The 5953-nt window shown below is 39.5% G+C and overlaps 1 long non-coding RNA gene across 1 annotated transcript; it reads right to left on the reverse strand.

Annotated features, from left to right (window-relative positions):
- Positions 1-1432: 1432 nt before the first annotated feature.
- Positions 1433-4063, reverse strand: LOC115164331 (uncharacterized). The gene is made up of 3 exons (XR_003869902.1): positions 3917-4063; positions 3681-3760; positions 1433-3516 (listed from the first exon to the last, which is right to left on the reverse strand). It is a non-coding gene; the product is annotated as an uncharacterized LOC115164331 (long non-coding RNA).
- Between the last annotated feature and the right edge of the window lie 1890 nt (positions 4064-5953).

The raw sequence follows: 5953 nt of genomic DNA on the forward strand, positions 1-5953 counted from the left end.
AGATAATAGGAAGGAAAAAAACAATAGTTTTTTAAAATATTTTTGTACCGTCATCTTTGAAATGAAATGTCATAATAAATTATTCTCGACCAGGCGCAATTTAGACTTTGGCCACTAGATGGCAGCCTTGTATGTGCAAAGTTTTAGAGTGATCCATTGAAATCTTGCATATCTTTTCAAAATGTTGTATCAAGACTGCCCAAATGTGCCTAATTGGTTTATTCATATATTTTCAAATTCATAATTGTGCACTCTCAAACAATAGCATGGTATTCTTTCACTCTAATAGCTACTGTAAATTGGACAGTGCAGTTAGACTAACAAGAATTTAAGCTTTCTGCCCATATCAGATATGTCTATGTCCTGGGATTTTTTTTTGTTTCTTACAACCTCATGCTAATCACATTAGCCTACGTTAGCTGAACATTCCCGTGGACGGGACACCGATCCTTAAATAGGACTTCCAAATGGATTACAAAGCATGTTCAATCTTCGCAGGGTAGATTAAAATGATGAATATTACACATCCTCACACAGGAACTTTAATAAGAGGCTTTAAAATGTCAATCAACATTTTATATATTTTAATGAATACAATTCCCAATGCAGACAACAACAACTTACTTCTTTCAGTTGGATGGTTTGAAAAACAGTGCCTAGTAGGTGCTTCCTGTGGGGATTCAAAAAGTGGACAATAGATAAGATCTACAAAATAAAGGGTATTTCCGAGCAGGCTATTAATGTTAATATGCTGCTCGATCCACATTATCCGATGAGTATGCATTTTACACCACAAGTGGCTTTGAGCGGTTTAAGAGTTGAAAAATCCCAATGCATCAGATTACAGACTGTTATCATCTCAGGACAAAAGGGAGCTAACCTGTTTGCAGGTTTTTATCTACACAACGTAGTAGATGCATTGACCTTCTGGTTCCTTCCGTATGGTAGACTGAACAGTAATGGTCCAGATTGGTCTATGCTCTCTAAACGTTCCAAATAGGAACATTAAAAAGTTAACTTTAAACATTAAAACGTTTATTTTTGAAGTAGTGGAGCTATTGGAGAAAAAATTATTCTATATATGTGTGTCACCAGTAAATGATCAATGTGTGTTGCATGGTGGAAAACATATTTCACATGAGCTTTGCATTCATACCAGAAGTTAAACACCATCTGCTCCAGGGTCTCTGTGTCTTTCTGGGTCCGACGTTCAATTGTACACATCACAAGCTTTACATTGCAAGTGTAGATAAAGCTGCTAACTAATCTAAGAATGTATCATCATTCAATGATAATTGAGGACACAATGAGAGTCACGAAGAATGCACAACAGTTGGCATTGTCTGCAAATCCCTGTAGTAAGTTTTGTAGTATAATCAAATTCCCAAACACATCCTGAAGCACACAAAAAGGAAGTACTCTTTCTGATCTCTGTCCTTTCTCTAAATGTTTAAAGAGCATTTATTTACAGATGGTGGATCCTCTTTTGCAGGTATACTAACAGGTTGTTGACAATGTTAATGGCAGCAATATGTGTCACGTTTCAAAACAAATCAGACAAAAGTATATTTTACCTTTATTTGACTAGGCAAGTCAGTTAAGAACAAATTCTTATTTTCAATGACGGCCTAGGAACAGTGGGTTAACTGCCTTGTTCAGGGGCAGAACAACAGATTTTTACCTTGTCAGCTCGGGGATTTGATCTTGCAATCTTCCTGTTACTAGTCCAACGCTCTAACCACTAGGCTTCCTACCACCAAATATATTGAAGATTGTCTGTGAAAGACTGAGCAATATGAGGTACGGTATATCTGCATCTTTATCACTAATATCGTGCAGAAGATACTAGTGAATCATTTTCATGAGTGTTCTAGCCAGTTGCAGGCCCTCCAGCTCACAAGGCACTAATGTAGGTGTCAGTAATGTGCAGCTCACTAAGACAAATTAAAAAGAAGTCTGCTTTTGTGTCTGGATTTAAAGGCACAATGCTGTCCAAAAAATTATTTCCTTGCGTTTTCTATATATTTCCATGCTATGAAGTTGGAATAATACTGTCAAATTGTGAAAATTATGATAATGCCCTTTTAGCTTAAGAGCTGTTTGAAAAGACTGCCGGAAATCTTAGCCTGTTTTGATGGGATGGAGTTTTGGCCTGCCTGGTGACATCACCAGGCAGTAAATTAGTTAATAGACCAATAAGGAAGAAAGTTACAAACCTCTCTTGCCAATAACAGCAAATGTTCAGTTTTCCCCTCCCCACTCAGACCACTACCAGACAGTCCTAGCAACATTTTTGCTTGAGAAATTGCTCTTTACTAAGAATATATTTTTGTTTCTTTTTGAAAATTTTCATTTGAGAAATAATAAGAAACCCGCACACTGCTCTTGCTAGTATCACTGCTCTTTATTAAGCTTTACGTATCGGCCTCAAAGCCTTCGTCAGAGCTTTCATCTTATTAAACTGTTAGCATCCACCTGCAACAAAGATGTGCAAGTGACTTTTGAATTTTGACCATTTTAATTCATAACAATGACAGTAAAGTACTTAATTGTTTCCCAGAAATGATTTGATATTGAAATAAAAAAATGGCTGCATTGGACCTTTAAAGCTAGAATTCTTAATGGTGAAACAGCCATGTCCGTTTGCAATATTACAACAACAAAGAAGTTACTGCAAACAAAGAACACCGTTTTTTCCGCCTCGGACATCATTACACGGCAATACATGCAAACATTTTTACCATCCTGCGCGACGCTCCTAAGCTCGGCAACAAAAACAATAACAACAGTGGCGGGGTGGCCAGTGACGCTGTTCCCCCTACTTCGGATTCCATCTTTAATCAAGGATATTATAGTTTCCTCTCAGCTTTAAATGTTATCGCCTCTAGCAGGAACTGACTGAGGGCTAGTTATGTATACTACAGTAAAACAACCTGGCACAGCAGATATGTCATCAGCGGTTTCCCATGGAACTGGCTGCTGGGGAGTTAGGCCTAGTACTGAGGAGACTGGTGGAGTTGTTGGCTGCTCCATAATGGGTATGGGGTATGGGCTCGGGGAAAGTGTTGTGCCCACATGGAATTCTTGGATTGTAGCTGTGTCAATGATTGATGGAAGAGCCGTCGTGACCATAGACCTTATATGGGTTATGACATCAGAAGTCAGACTGGGAGAATCAGTCACTGTGATTATGACTGGATATTGTGAGGTAGTCTCAGTTTCTGTCCCATTTAGTGAGTCTGCTGATGAGGCGTCAGTTCCAAGTGCAGTTTGTGAAGCGATCAAAGCATCATCAACTTCTGAGGCTGTTTCAGAGGCTATAGCATCGCTGTCTTGTGGATCGGTCTCCTCCTCTGTGTCTGGTATTGCAGTCTCAGCGCCAGTGACCATTGGCTGGCCATTGGCTGTCTGTGGTGCTACGCCAATGTTCTCAGAAGACTCGTTGGACTCAGAAGACTCAGAAGATTCCAGGCTGTCAGCCATCAGGTTTCTGAACTGGAATCCATGCAGACTGACCTGTTTTCAGAAATATAAATACATATTTTAGTGTAGAAACATAGCATAGCACAATTTTTACACAGTCTGTTTTTACTGACTTTGTGTCATTGTGCACATTATAGTGCAATAGTGACAGATTTATAAGAAAAAATATTATGGAAAAACAACATGGGCATTCTTACTGGTTTGGAATAAGATGCTGTCACCACAAAGAAAACACAAAGGGTGGTCCTCAGAATCTCCTTTTTCATTTCCATCATTTCTGAAAGAGTAAAATAAATGTCACAGTTGTTATATTTTTTACACAGTAAACTCCACAAGTATTGATGAGAACCAAAGGTTTATGGAATACATTATAATTGAACATCATTATTTCAACACTAAATGACAAAGACATGTATGTTATTCTAAGCATTACCTTGATTAGGTTGAGTATCCTCTTGTCTTCGGCATAAAAAGGGAAGGGTTTACAGTCCCAATGAATGCGAATTTAAAGCTTATGTTCCCGCTGTACATCCAATGCTCATAAGAAGACTATAGCATCAAATAGGATGTATGAATGAACAATAGACGTTATTTGAATGGGGCATGCTTATATGCATGATTTGGTGCGTGGGATCAACCAAGTGTCACTACGATAATTGATTTCCTTTGCTGACTCAATTCCATGGCAATACTGGTATACCCTTAAGTCTTGTCTATATTTTAAGAATGGAAAGCTCAACATTAAATCCTTTGAAGTGTTGAATTAGAGAGAAGCAGAAATAACACACAGACAGATGAACCAATGTCATTTGAAGACAAAGCTACAGTATAAGCCTGGTAAACATGTTGTTGTGGTTCCATAATTCCAGTGTAAACGACGAAAAACAATTGTATACTTTTAGAAAAGCTTCTTTCATGACGCAGGGCAATATTCTGTCAAGAGTCTAGTCATTACAGCAAACCACCAAACCAAAGGAGCACCCACATTCTTGAGGGGGGCGGGACTCGATTTATTTGAGTGAACACAAAAACAAATAGACCAATTCACACTTTGCCTGAAGCAGAGAAGGCATAATCACGTTGCGCGTTAAAATACCATTGTATAATCTTTATGATATAAATAAAATGGTGGTATTTTTCCCCAAAGTGTGTACAGATACACTGTAAAAATCACACAATTTCACAAACACACAATTTCATATGAGTTTGACTAATCTATTGCAGATAATTGCTCTACATCCAATAGTAAACAGAAATATGCAGAAAGTGTAATAAGACCCAATAATTGACAATGTGCATGTTTATATAATAGTCAGCAGTCCACAGGAGGCTGCTGACAGGAGGACGGCTCATAATAATGTCCAGAACGGAGCGAATGGAATGGCATCAAACACATGGAAGTCATGTGTTTGATGTATTTGATACCATTCCACCTATTCCGCTCTAGCCTTTACCACAAGCCCATCCTCCCTAATTAAGATGCCACCAACCTCCTGTGATACAGTCATTTAGTTTAACCTCCAGCTATGTTCAATACAAAACACAAGCAAATAAAACTGATATTATAATCAATCAAGTTGTGTCTGATCGAGTTGTGTGAGAATCTGTGCCTATCAAATTTGTCACATGCGCCGAATACAACAGGTGTAGACCTTACAGTGAAATGCTTACTTACAAGCCCTTAACCAACAATGCAGTTTTAAGAACATACCTAAAAACAAAGTAAGAGATAAGAAAAACTAATAATTACAGATAAGCAGTAAATAACAACAGCAGGGCTATATACAGTGGGTACTGGTACAGAGTCAATGTGCGGGGGCACCGGTGTCGAGGCAATTGAGGTAATATGTACATCTATGTAGAGTTATTAAAGTGACTATGCATAGATAATAACAGAGAGTAGCAGCAGCGTAGAAGAAGGGGGCAATGTAAATAGTCTGGGTAGCCATTTGATTAGATGTTCAGGAGGCTTATGGCTTGGGGTTAGAAGCTGTTTAGAAGCCTCTTGGACCTAGACTTGGCGCTCCGGTACCGCTTGCCATGTGGTAGCAGAGAGAACAGTCTATGACTAGGGTGGCTGGAGTCTTTGACAATTTTTAGGGCCTTCCTCTGACACCGCCCGGTATAGAGGTCCTGGATGGCAGGAAGCTTGGACCCGTGGATATACTGGGCCGTATGCACTACCCTCTGTAGTGCCTTGCGGTCGGAGGCCGAGCAGTTGCCATACCAGGCAGTGATGCAACCCATCAGGATGCTCTCGATGGTGCAGCTGTAAAACATTTTGAGAATTTGTGGACACATGCCAAATCTTTTCAGTCTCCTAAGGTCGAACAGGTTTTGTCGTGCCCTCTTCCCGACTGGCTTGGTGTGGTTGGACCATGTTAGTTTGTTGGTGATGTGGACGCCAAGGAACTTGCTCTCAACCTGCTCCACTACAGCCCAATTGTTGAGAATGGGGGTGTACTCGGTC

The sequence above is a fragment of the Salmo trutta genome, chromosome 27 (genome assembly GCF_901001165.1).
Source record: "Salmo trutta chromosome 27, fSalTru1.1, whole genome shotgun sequence".
Classification (NCBI taxonomy): domain Eukaryota; kingdom Metazoa; phylum Chordata; class Actinopteri; order Salmoniformes; family Salmonidae; genus Salmo; species Salmo trutta.